A 14117-nucleotide genomic window follows, 5' to 3' on the forward strand; every position below is an offset into this window, starting at 1 on the left:
AGGAGGTTAACTGATTTTTCCAACTCACAAAGCAAGTCACAGAATAAAGGGAGGTCACAGAATCTGACTGTAGGTTCACATGTGGCTCTACTCTCTGGACAAATGATTTGTTAAATAAGCACAATTTATTGGTTATTGTCTAGTGGATAATGCCATGTGGCATTTGTCTAAATAATTTTCTCATCACTCTCTAAAAGGACAAAATTGTCTGATTTATCCAAATACTATAATGAGCAGGTGAACAATTGCAGGAAAGATTCCAGACTGCTTTTACACTACTGAAACTATTGAAAATATATGATATATGAATATTTTGAAAGAATTAATAGTTTGTTTTCAGCAATAATAACATAAACATCATGTGTGAAAAAATGATATCTATGAGCAAGTTTCCAAATATAACATACAGGAGAAAACTGTATGCATTTTTATTTATTGTCACTAAAGCAAAAGGATTTTGATTTTTTGAAAATTAGGGATGGTAAAAAAAGGTAGGACTTCTACTTAAAAACCTTTGCTGTGACCTGATAAAGCTAGGTGATGTAGGGGTTCCTTTTTATATTTTTCTACCATTGTACGCATTTAAATTTTATGTAACAAAATAATAAAATAAACAGAACAGTTTCTAGACCATTAAAGATAATTATTGTTCAAAATAAAAAGTAAAATTGAAGGATACACATTTAACAGTGGGCATAAATTTGACCTATTTTGGCCACTCCATATTGCCTGTTTTAACCAAACTTTACTCATTTTTCCTGAATATGTTTGGGCTGCTAGGTCATGAATTTATGCATATGCACATCCAAATTTGAACTAATTCCCCCTAACTCTCAGTCCATGGGATGGTATATAATGTGGACTACACTGGCCTGACCTGTGTATGGGAGGCAGTGATGGTTACTCTGCTCCAGGCTGGGAAGTCTGCAATTTTGGTTATGTGGTAGCAAAACTTCTGTTAAGTGATAATGTCTTTCTTATGGAATGCAGATAATGAGACAACCAACGTTAGACTTTAGGGTCCTGATAGAAAAATTTCAGGCCCCTTCTCTCTGTGAATAAACAAACCAATATGACTTAGAGCCTATATTGACCTGTGGATGAACGAGAAATTGAAATATGAGTGCCAGGCTGTTACTACTAACAAAGGCAAAAAGATGGGAGTAAAAGTGTGAGATTGTACTGGGACTTGGAGAAAGACTACTCAAATTCTCTTACTATTTACTTCTCCTGATCAAAGGAAACTGTTGGTACCATTGTAAAGAATCATATAATGAAATGGAGCCTGGTGTCAAGGGGCAAACTAACTGCCACAAGATCTCACGCTGTGGCTACACATTGCTCTGAGCCTATGGGCCTAGGGACGAACAGGAACCACTCAGACTTGAATTAAGATCCCAGCAGTGGGAGGGCCTCCGTGCTAAGGTCTGAGTGGCACGGAGGCCCTCCCACTGCTGGGATCTAAATTCAAGGATGATGATCCTGCAAGACTGGATGAATGCAAATAGAGAGAAAGTCCAGAAACATTTGGAAAATGGTGTAGTCTGAGAAACCCCACTCCAGTTATCCTATCCAGTATTATCTCCATACCCCAAATTCCATGTGTTTTGAGTGGGACTGGCTCAAAATTTGGGTCTCTCATTCAGATACTTCATTGATCAGATCTGGTCAATCAAATTTCCATATGGACTTGACCACAGAAATTGCCACACGTGACCGAAAGTAGCCAATGATGTGAAAGAAAAAAACTCTTTTTCTGTTGTGGTTGATGTACTTAGACTTAGAGTTTCTGAATGCCACTCCGAAAGTTTTGCTTGAAATGAACATCCGAAAGTAGATCTGAGGGATTGAGAAATGGAAAAAGCTCAAGAACAGAACATATTGTTTGAACTTATGAACTAACTTTATGTGAAAACAATGCTATTCATGGACTTTTCTGTTATATTGAAGGAATGTATTTCCTTTTTCACTTATGTTGATTTAGGATTATGTTTCCAATAATAGAAATTGAGTAATTACCACATAAACATAATTGAATTGAATTACATTGAATTGAGATTGTTTCTATTGCCACAGTTCAGCAGGTTAAAAAATATTCACCCATTTGGTTAAGATATACTTAAAAATTAATTACAGAGTAGATTCTTGTTTGGGATGGTTAGTATCCCCTATTGTAGTCTTTTCCAATTCCCATGATAATGCTTAAGAAGCACCAAAATTAGTGACCTTAAAGAGACATGGAAAATTTGCACTGAATATTATTCCAGTGCCAGGATCAGGGAAGAATTTCCAGTAGCAGAAGAGCTGATAGAACAGAACTAAAAAACTCCAATCATAATGCATTGGAGGGTAGAAACAAGCCTCATTACCTGAGAGTGAATGGAATTATCACCCACTATTTATTTCCTGTTTCCAAAAAACAGTCTCTTAAACAAACCTGAAAACTCTAGAGGCATCTTCTACTGCCTAGTGCCTCTGTTTCTCTTCTCCCTTAGTCATCAACCCTGTATATCCCTGTTAGTGTGTTCTCTGTGAATAAATGTCCTATAAGCAGGAAGTAAGATGGATTATCAGGAGTTTGTTGTCAACTTGAATCCTAGGAAGAAGAATGGGAGAGACTCTTCTCAGGACAGCGTAACTTCACAAGATACGTGCCTCCCACGGGCAGATTTGGAACAGGAGTTGTGTATTTCTACCTAACTTCTAGCTTCAGATCTAAAAATGTTACACGTGTTAGCAGAACGAACGTGGATAAGACCCCATACTTTATTGACTAACACATTTAAGTATATTTGGATTTGACATTTCCTAAGGATGGAGCTCATTTCATTAATGGGATTTTTCCTAGTTTTAGAATAAGTTGAAAATAAAACACTATAATAAAATAAGGCCTGACCAATTGGAAGACTCAGAGAAAGAATAGACCTCAAATGAAATGACACAGATACTGTAGGAATATTTTATAAAATTACTTGTCATTCTCAATATACAACAGAAATCTATGGTTCTTTGATATAGAAAGAAAAATCTAAATGAAAAGCTGGCAGAGACTAAAAACAGTTTGATACTGTAAGAAATTATTGACTGAAACTAAATAGGATTACATGAAAACTAAAAATTTAATAGCAATATAAAAGTATTTTTGGAAGGGTTAAAGAATAAGATTTCTTCTTTTCAAGTTTTGGCTGACCTTTCAATCTTTGACATCAGATTTTTCTAATACTTTTTCTTTTTAATGCTACTGAATAACGGATCATGAAAGAAAAAGTAGAAGCAGTAGTTTGACACATACGAGTAGAGGAAGTTGATATCTCTATTGTACATAAACCATGATTTCTACTGGTTGAGAGTCTTAGTTCAGTCTTAGTGGGTTGCGTGTTTGCCTGAGGGGTAAAGACCTCAAAGAGAAATAAGTGCAAACTGGTATCTGCTATTGTATCAAACTTTGCCCTTGGGGAAAAAAATCAACAACACTAAATTCATAGAGTTAGAGAGTGGAATGGTGATTGCCATAGGTTGAGGGGAGATGAAAGTGGGGAATTACTAAAAAAAGGGTATAACGTTTCAGTTAATCAAGATGCATAAGCTCTAGAGGTGCTATATACATTGTACCTATGGTCAACAATAATGTATCATACACTTAATTCATTAAGAAGGTAGATCTTAGGTGAAGTGTTCTTATCACAATATTATACAGGAGATAACTTGTTTTGTTTTGTTTTAGAGAGACTGATGTTGAGGAAAAACAGACAGCAGAAGTGCCTGGAACAAGAGGGACTTAATACGTAACTGAAGGTAACTTTTCCTTTGTTACAATTGAGTTTTAGAAATTGAATGGGTAAAAATTCAAAATAAATCAATCTCAATCACAAAGTTACCAGAAATGAGGCAGGAGAAACACTTAAAGGTAGGTTGTCATTAATGAATTAAAAATAAGGAATTAATGGAGAGAGTGGTGAATATTATAGTAAAAGTTATGAGCATGTGCATTAAATTAACCAAGTAGGATTAAGTCAAAATGTTCATTAGAAATTTGTTCTTAAAGGCATTTAAACATTTTTAAATATATGCCTAAAAATAGAATGGATAATGAGGAAATAAAATGTTAATAATGGTAATCTTTTTCCTAATTTCCCTTCTAACCCTGGAAAATGGGGACAGATGATAACAAGATGTAGGAGGAGTAAAGATAGACAAGCATTGTCTCAAATTATAGAATTCATTCTTGATTTTGATAAATAGACAAATACATTTAGAATATTCTTTAAAGACAAGTATGACTAGTAATATTTCCAAAAGTTAAAAGTATATTCCTCAAATTGTTAAAGACTTTAAAAAGTGGAAAGGCAAAGAAGTCAAAAACAAACAAAAGGCAAGAAAATATTAAAACAAAATTTGAACAACATTAAAAACCTGTATTACTGAGTAAATAGAATAGAATATTATATTATTTCACAAGTAGGCTGTGAAAATAAATATACAATAGAGCCTTAATCATTAAACTCAAGAAGAAATAAGTAAAATATTAGTGGTGGTTCTATTTGACAGTAAAATTATAAATTTTTCTGTATAATTATCTTTGTTTTATTCACAGAATACAAAATTACTTTTGTAATCAGAAAATAAGCTTTTATTTTTTTAAACAGAGAAGAAAAAAATGTGACTGCCCATGTAGACTCATTCTAGATTGTGTGTAGAGAAACAGAGAGTTGAGGAAATTTGAGAACTTAAGTGTTTGAAGCAAGAATTTAGAAGTATATAAAAAGATGTACATATTTGGGGGGCAAGAAAGAAGAGAAGGTTAGCTTATATTTGCAGCTGAATTTAAACACTGTTTCAGTGTTTTTTCTGAATTTAAACACTGCTCTTAGGGGCACAATTTAAATGGAGACAAAAGCATGATTGACTCCGATAAAATAATGGGGTTTATGATGTTTGTATTTTGATTACATCAATTCTTTTTTTTGTTGTTGTTGTTCTTATGATGTACTGCATACTTGGGCACCCAGCAGCCTAAAGCCCACAAGAGACCTTAGGCAGCAAAGAAAAATATAGAGTCCTAAGCATGCTTTAATGAAAAAGAGTGTTAAAATATAAAATAAGATGAGTAATTTCAGCAAGTATTGGCTTTTTCCAATCTATCTTCTTCTGGAAATAATATATGTTGAATTATTAGGAAAAAAATTCCTGCCTTTGCTTTACCAGTGCCTTGACAAGTGTCTAATAATCAAAACTGCAGTCACTTCATGTTTCTTCCCAAAGTCCCTTTTACATGATTCATTTATAAGTACTAACATTTAAGTAACCAATCAAATGTCTCAACCAGGAGTATTGTCAGTTAATAGTGCTGTGTCTTAGATTAATTTGCATCGTCTGGTGGGAGGGGAGTAATCTTGGAGAAACTCAAGCTTTCTCATCATGACAGTGTTTTGGCTTAAAGTTTATGAGTCACACAGAGCAAGCAATTCTTTCTGCTCCCTTTTCCTTTCTTTGTTCATATGAAGCCAGAGAAGTTGATGGATTCCTTTTGAAAAGAATTATCAAAGTCATTCCAAGGATGGACATATAGGGGCCCATGTGTGGAGGCTGGTGTTAAGTAACTATTGCTACTCTGTGCCATAGGGCTCTTTCTGACTGGCATCTTAGGCAGAATGTTTTAAATCTCTTTCATCCTGCCCATATTGTTTTTGACGAATGTTTAATCAGGATTCCTGTCTTCTGCTAAGCCTGGGACCTTGTTCAATTTACTTAATCTTTGTAAAACAAAGGAATTAGGCTGTATTTATTAATTTGTTCACTTACTCTTTCCACAGAATTTTATTTGGTACTAAGTGTGTGTCAGGCATTCGTTAAGAGGTGGGGATATAGGTATGAATGAAACCAAAGAGGTGGGGATATAGATATGAATGAAACCAAATTCTACCCTCATGGAGTTTATAGTCCAGTGGTATATGATTTCAAAAATCTTTATATTCCACCATTTATGATTCAATTAGCTCTTCTATAAATAAGCTAGAGGGTGTGGAGGGAGAAATGGGAAAGGCAGGTGAGATACCTGTTGGAATTCGCCATGGATGCCATCTCTTCCTGTCAGTCCTTTACTTCATAATTGAGAATTACAAAAGCAAGACCTGGCCAGAGGGAGCTAGGTCTGCCTCCAGGGGTCAGTCTCTCCTTGGAAATCCTTCCGCGAATAACCGAAAGCCAACTTCTAAGGATCGCAGACTCTCAGATAGGAAGAAGCCTTCAAGAATTTTACTTGCATAGAGAAGCCAGTTCTAAGTTTTCTTTCAAATGTGAACTGAATCTCAAGTAAGTCTTTCCCTTTGATTGAGATAGAGGGGCTCGCGAGGGTGCTCGTGGTTTGTACGTTTACATGCACTTTCATATGTCTTTGAAACCTAGACAAAGATTTTTGCCTTAGGCCACTAAGGGAGTGAATATCACCAAAGGGATTAGCATGCTGTGCTTCATAGCATCAAATCTTGTATTGGGGTATTAGATCATACTTTAAATTCAGATATCTTCACATATGTCCAATTCAAGCCAGAATCATGAAGGCACATGACTGAAAAGAGAAAAAAAGAGTGGCTTTAATTTGAAGTGAACCTACTAGGATGGTTTATTGGAAAGACAACACCAACTTGTACACTCAGCACTGGAACATTCTAGCCCTAACAAGAGGCCCTCCATGAGCATGGTGCATGCATGCAAGATCTGCGTGCTAATGAGGAGCCTCCTTCCTTCTACCCAGTCCCGAAAACTCATTTAGCAATTAACAAAATGAAAGCATTCCCTTTCTGGAATTTTGACTTTGCAGGCAGGAATTTAATTTGCAGAACTCCCTGCAACTAATTAAAATGAGTGGTCACTTGGTTTAAAATGGATGATCTCTGAGAAAGCACACTTTAGATTGTCAAAAGAGGGTTTATATCCTGATTATGAAAAAGCATCTCCCTCCATTGTAAGTGCTTTCTCTGTTCAGTCAACTGATGCTCATTCAAATCAGTGGAATCTGAAACCTGAAGGCACACACTAAAGATGACTGATACTCCAAGGTTAGTTTCATGAGTAGAGGCTTTGCATTCAGAGTGTTTCTGAAAGTATTTTTATTCCTTTTTCCATTAGCTTATTTGTTTTGCTTCTGACAACTGTTTCTATTGTATAATATACAACCAAAGAAGTTTTAGATTTAGTGAAGAAATTTAAAATATTTTTTAGCTTACCAGACATGTATCCATATTAAGCAATTTCATCAAGACTCTTCGCAATAAATTTCACGTTAGTAATGTGATAACAGTTGTGTCATATTTGGAAGAGATTATAGCTATAATTCTGCCAACTTTCAAGCAAAGTTCTATATACCTGAATCCTAGGACATTTTAAGGCAACCTAAATTTTACAAGTTTAATTACAAATTTTTCATTTCATTTAATTTAAATACTTATATGGACTTCATATTCTTCCCATTGATCCATGTAAATTAATTTGATTAGTCTAATTACAATAAAATAGAACTACTAACATTTGTCATCTTTAGTTAAAGCTTTGTTAACAGGAAATGTTTACAATATGCTTGTTTCTATATCTGGTACTCAAATATTTATTTTTAAATAAGTCAATTAACTAATGTATGACTTAAAGGATCAAAAAATAATAAAGACTAAAGAAATTTGATGTTTTAGATATAGGTAAGTATCGTTAAACTACTGCTCACTGAATGTAGTGGTAATATAAAAAAATTGTTTACATGAACTTGAATAGAGAGAAATGATAAAAAAATGAAATGAATTTCAACAATACAAGAAAACAAACAGGTAGTACATTATATTTTGGATGTCTTACCACTTTCAGTAGGTTCAGAAAGGATTTTCTAATTTAATTCTTCTACCAAGAATATTAGTTTACACTCTGTGAACAAATGTATTGCCTTTCCTTAAGTTTTGAATTTCTGAAGAGATTTGAATGCTTGGAAATGTAGAAGAGATACCACTGCTTAATTTTCTTAATTGATCAGAAACCTAGTTTGTAATCACAAATGACCAGTGATATTAAACAAAACTATGTAATGTGATGTTTTAAAATATCACTCTGAAATGAACATGGAATATAAATTTATTTATATATTTACTTGCATACGTATTTTTTGTTATGCTTTGTTGGTTTGGAACTGGTTAGGAATTGTCTTTTCAAGAAAGATATCCAGAACTTAGAAACAGTACTAATAACATTTTGGAAACATTTGCTATGATTCAAATATCTAGATCATGCCACAATGACATATGTATATGTCACTTGAAAGAAAATATCTAGATCGTGCCACAATGACATACATATATGTCACTTGAAAGAAAAATAAATGTGTGTCATATAGGAGTATGCCTAAAATAGAATATTGTGCTAGAAAATATAAAAGGTCATTCACAGAGAATGGATGATTAAAAAATGCATAGCAGTATTAGGTATTGAAAAAATGTGAAATATATCAGGAAGATATTTAAAGTTCAAATCCCTTTGAACACACAGAAATGGGCCTGAACATCAATACTTAAGTTTTGTTTTCTGGCAATGTGTTGCTCCCATAAATAACATTGAGAGTTGACTTAGCTAATTTATGGGTTAACCTAGGTCATTCTCATTAATTTACCAAAAGTTTTAAGGCCATTAGCAGCACTTCCCTTTGATCATTTCTTAAGTTTGCCCCAGGATTCTTTTCTGAAACTTGTTAGTTTACCTCTCCCATTTTTTATGATATAATCCTCAATCTTTCACTCACGTTGTGTGTTCTTTAGGTGTTGATCTGTGCCCCACTAAATCACTTCAGTTTTCCTTGATAGGTCAGGATTAAGAGTTTCCAACTTGAACACACACTTAGGTACTTTTTCATGTACATGCCCTACTGCCTTCTATGCCAAGGGCAATGCAGAGCAAATGACAGCCTTAAAAATTAATATTTTCTATGTCTTTGGAAATCACTATCAGGAAAATTGGGGGAAAATGATGATTGCTTGGGGCATACCCCATAAAAAGAAGCAAAATACATCTGCTTTAAAAAAAAAAAAAAACATGGATTTTGCTATCAGATGGAGAAAGTTTGGTAAACTTTTCTTGCCAGAGGTCTATTAAAAAAGAAGAAGAAGAAGAAAAGAAAAAAAATATTTACATCTTGGAATGTGTTCCTGACTCAGGGGAGGGCACAATCAGTGATTTCACCAGGCAACACAAAACATGTGGTACCATTGTGAGGGAAAATTATACTTACTTAACTCACACACATGCATTATTCCTGATGATATCTGTCCTGTTTGCTATATCTCAAACTCTGAAGAATGACAAATTCAACCACAAAATCTCTGACTTTATACCAAAACATACTCCATAATCTTTCAGCCAGCTCTGCAGCTGTAATTATGGATCAAAACAATCAGAAAGGTGGGACAGTGGTGGAATGGGCATGGGTATTGCAGTCAAGAGAGGTCTGTGTTCAGATTTCGTTACTCCTTTTAACCTCTTTTTGCCTCTGTTCTTTTATAATAAGGGGTTATGCTTGCCAAGTAGAGTTCATTATTCGTTGGAAATAATGCACATATTGTGCCTAGCACAAATTCCTGGTATTCAAGGAATATGTTTTTATTTTCACCACCCCGTATAACATGATCAGCAACTCCAACTTTGGGCTGAAGGGAAAATTTAAAAAAGCAGATGAAAATGTTTTTTAATATTTCCGATCATGACAGGCCATTGGCACCCTGAAGGTTGCATTTAAAGACACAGATAACAAGAGGTCATATTGTATCTGGTTATCTTGTAGGGATCTATTCTTGTCATGGCTAAGGGCCATGGATTCACCTACGTTAACTTTACTGAGGGGCGGTGTGATAGGGAATCCCACTTTGTTGAATACTGAGAGCTTTTCCTAAAGTAGTGTGTTAACTGATTCTATATTGGAGGATCCTTGTTTTACCTATGTATGCATGAGGAGCTCCTACTCCAAACATCATTTCCCAAAAGAAAATTCTTATCTTCCTGCTTCTCTTTCTTCATATGGGTGGACAATGTGTTTTTTGTTTTTTTGTTTTGTTTTGTTTTTTCTAGTTACTGATTTTGCTCATGGAGGGAAAATAAAATGTTTTAAAAGATTTAGTGCAATTCAGGCCTTGGGGAATTTTGGATTTCACTGATGCTCATATCAATTGATTGATATATGTTCAAACATTCCAAGTTTGGGGAATTATCCCGGGCAAGGAGAACCATCCCTTTATTAACTGTAGATTAAAAACTATCATGGGAACTTCTACACTTCTAACTGGAAACCCAGGATTGTTCAGAACCTGATACATGGCAGAACTAAGAGTTAAAAATACTCTGAAGAGCCCGCATCTCTAATTGTCTTGACCATCCCTCCAATGTATGTCTTCCTGTTACATAGTTTAGGGTGGGAAAGTAGTTACCAAATATAATATGGTTTTCAGGTTTAAGTTGAATTTGTGTCACAAGATGCCTAAACTAAGCAGAATATCCCTAATGGGATTTGATCAGAGCAGAATAGAGTGGGACTAATTTTACTAAATTTTGTCCTGGATAGTCTTCTTCTATCACCTTGTTCTGTAATTGTCTTAGGTTTTTGCTTGTTCTTTTGTTTATTTTATCTCTTAGGGGTATTTTATGAGATGAGACCTTTACCCACTGTGTCTTAAAAAGCCTCTTTGGCAGTGAATAACATCATCTGAAGTCTACATAGGTTTTTAATGCAAAAAGTCTAACACAATAAAACAAATAAGGAGACATGAAAAGAGAGATGATGTGATCAATAATCAAAAGAGAGTCAAATACTAGAAGCTGGTTCACATGACCTAGATATTCAGGTTAGAGGAAATGGGGGTATACGTAGGAGGGGAAAAGGCGACAGCATGAAAACTGTCAATAGAGAATCAAAGTATATGAAAACAAAAATAATAAGCTGAAGTCCTCGAACTGAAAACTACAAGATCTAGAGTTAAAACTCACAGTTTTAATTTAGTTAAAACTCACAATTTTAATTTGGTTAAAACTCAGAATTTAAAAGCAGATTAGGCAGAACAGAACATATGACTAGTGAATTCTAATGGGAAGAGGCTCACAACCTAGCCTCTTACTGTTTCCTGGATGCTGGCAGAAGACAGAAGATTCTCGAGTCAGAGACGAGGCACTTTATTACTCAAAACCCAACAGGAGGCATGAGCTTCACTTTTGTACCAGTTTGTGATGCTCACCAAGTCCACAGAATAATGCAGGGGGGCCCATGTGGGTACCAATACACAACCACGCAATGCCACGTTGCGTTGCAAGAGACAAACACAGATCTGAGATGATCCATTAACTTTGTAGCAAGCAGAAATAACCTCAGTCTTTGTTCAGGAGGAAATGGTACCTCAGTCCTCAAGACCGCACACCGCAAACACAACCCAGAACTGTTCCAGATAAAACATAGTTGGGCTCTTGCTCTCCTGATAGATCCAGCAAGAATATTCAGGGTACTCAGGGCCCATGGCGAAAATGTTAGAAAGTGGAAGAGAAAGCGCACCAATAAGTAGTGTGGACAAATATAACTGAATATAACCTCTATAAAATCATACTTGTAACATTTTATAAATTTTAAACTGTGGAAGGAAAAAACATAAAATGTAAAAGATGCAAAGGAGAAAACACTTTAATGTTTTTAAGACTTAAATATTACTGTTTTGTCAGGAAACGAGAATTCCTTTCCTGTTTTTTTTTTTTTTTTTTTTTTTTTTTGTCTTTGTTGTTGTTGTTGCTATTTCTTGGGCCGCTCCCGCGGCATATGGAGGTTCCCAGGCTAGGGGTCCAATCGGAGCTGTAGCCACCGGCCTACACCAGAGCCACAGCAATGCAGGATCCGAGCCGCGTCTGCAACCTACACCACAGCTCACGGCAACGCCGGATCGTTAACCCACTGAGCAAGGCCACGGACCGAACCCGCAACCTCCTGGTTCCTAGTCGGATTCGTTAACCACTGCACCACGACGGGAACTCCTGTTTCTGTTGTTAAGAAAGCGTGGTATAGGAGTTCTCATCGTGGCTCAGCGGTTAGTGAACCCAATGCGCGTTGGATCCCTGCCCTGGCTCAGGGGGTTAAGGATCATGCGTTGCTGTGAGCTGTGGTGTAGGCCAGCGCCTACAGCTCCGATTGGACCCCTAGCCTGGGAACTTCCATATGCCTCAGGTATGGCCCTAAAAAGACAAAAAGACCCTCCCCCCCCCAAAAAAAAAGCATGGTATAATCTCTAAGGTAGACACTAAAAGAATGTATTATTAGCAGATTACCAGAGACACTGAAATTGTGGATGTCTTGTTACAGAACACAGTAAGCCCTAACATACATAGATACATGAAAAAAGTGTGGATGGGTCACTAGTTAGAAAAAATTCTTAGCATAAAATAAAAGGAGCCACAATTGTATAATTATTAGTGTAGAAGTGGAAGGATGAATATCTGATGGGAGAAAGGGAATCATAAAGAAATTAGAGGACAGGCTTGAGTGACCTCTCGTCGATAGGAAATTATATATAATTCTATGTGTAAAACAGTTTAAGAAGAAATTGAGAATAAGCTATTTTATAATTGTCAAGGAAGAATAAAGTACAATTGAGCAAGCTATGGAACATAAGAGAAAGAGCAGGTGTGTTGTGATTAAGTAACTTTGACTTGGTTTTATAATCATAGAATCAAAGATTGGTAACCACCTTGAAAATCAATAAAGTCAAATCGATCCCCATTTAACCCTGTGGGATAGCTGTTTGGTCTCTGTTTGCACATCTCCAGTGCCAGAAAGCTCATCATGCCTGAGAGATCCTGTGTTATCTTCCAACAGTTTTGATCATTTCAAGATGCTTTCTAATTGCGCCTGCCTGGAACTTTGTCCTCTGACTCTATTTCGAGTGCACACACCTATTTAGAAGAAGTAGAAAGTCTTTACACATGATTCAGGATATAACCTTCCCACCTCCATCAGCCTGTTCTCTTTCCCATCAACGTTATGCTTCCCCCAGAACTGATCAAATTGTATTATAATGTTCTGTGTACATTCTATCTCTGAAGGTAGGGTTTAAGTTTGTGAAGGGCCAGGATCGGGTCTGCATCCATGTGGTTTGCTATATCCCCCTGGTAGCTGACAGGTATGGGTACCCAGTAGATGCTCAGTGAAAGGGTTTGTGCAGTATAGCAGGCGCATTTTGAAACCCTTTAGTAGGCAACTAGTTGGCAGAGGCATCAGTTTGGGTGCAATCAAAATAGAGAAACCACACAGTAATTAGAATAAGAAATTTCGTGTTAATAATTTTTAACTCCAAGTGGGGATTGGAGCAATAAGGTATTGGTATGTAATAACTGAAGAAAACTTGAAAGACTATAGAAGTATATAATTACAAGGAACTGCCACCACCCTTGAGGCTGAGATAGAGTACCTGGGAGAGAAGCCCTGATTCCTCTTTAGGACTTCAGTCCGAACTGCGCTGGAGAGAACATGGCCATGCCCACTGATGACAAGGAAGTCGCAGTGATGCCATGCTGGCAGAACTTGCAGGAAATCCACTCTTTGGGGTGACAGGGAAAGCTGTTTGCAGGGAGATGTCTCATCTGAGGCACTCTGCTACCGGACCCTCCAAGGTGAGGAGGCCTTGCAAGGGCAGCTCCCAGCTTCTGGGGACCAGTGGTTAACCTGCACAGCTGGAGCCAGACATGGGAGAAGCTGGCGATGCTGCAAGAGCCTGGTGCTAAAGAAACCAAGCACATCATAGGAGCCAATAGAAAGAGCAAACCAGAAACTGGAAGGCAAAACCTTTATTTCCTGCACCCTGTATTGACAAAGTTTCATTGCCAGATAACAATGGAAAAAGTATTTTTATGGGTCCAGATTCATTCTCACAAAGCAGTCAGAAACGGTGAATTGGGCCTCAGAGGCAATAAATTGATAAACCACACAGCAGACACACACACACACACACACACACACACACACACACACACACACACACACACACACACACACACACACCCCACAATCATTATGAGATGTACTCCACCTGCCAATTAAAAGATAAATCATGCTGGTGTTGTGA

The 14117-nt window shown here is 36.4% G+C and overlaps 1 long non-coding RNA gene across 17 annotated transcripts in view; it reads left to right on the top strand.

Annotated features, from left to right (window-relative positions):
• The window catches only part of LOC102158976, a 977225-nt gene that overhangs the window by 638165 nt on the left and 324943 nt on the right, over window positions 1–14117 (top strand). For all 17 annotated transcript variants that reach the window (XR_002346446.1, XR_002346449.1, XR_002346443.1 and 14 more), the window contains one exon: window positions 3725–3795. This is a non-coding gene — a long non-coding RNA (uncharacterized LOC102158976). The remainder of the gene's footprint in view (window positions 1–3724; window positions 3796–14117) is intronic.

This window comes from Sus scrofa, chromosome 8 (assembly GCF_000003025.6).
Source record: "Sus scrofa isolate TJ Tabasco breed Duroc chromosome 8, Sscrofa11.1, whole genome shotgun sequence".
Lineage (NCBI taxonomy): Eukaryota > Metazoa > Chordata > Mammalia > Artiodactyla > Suidae > Sus > Sus scrofa.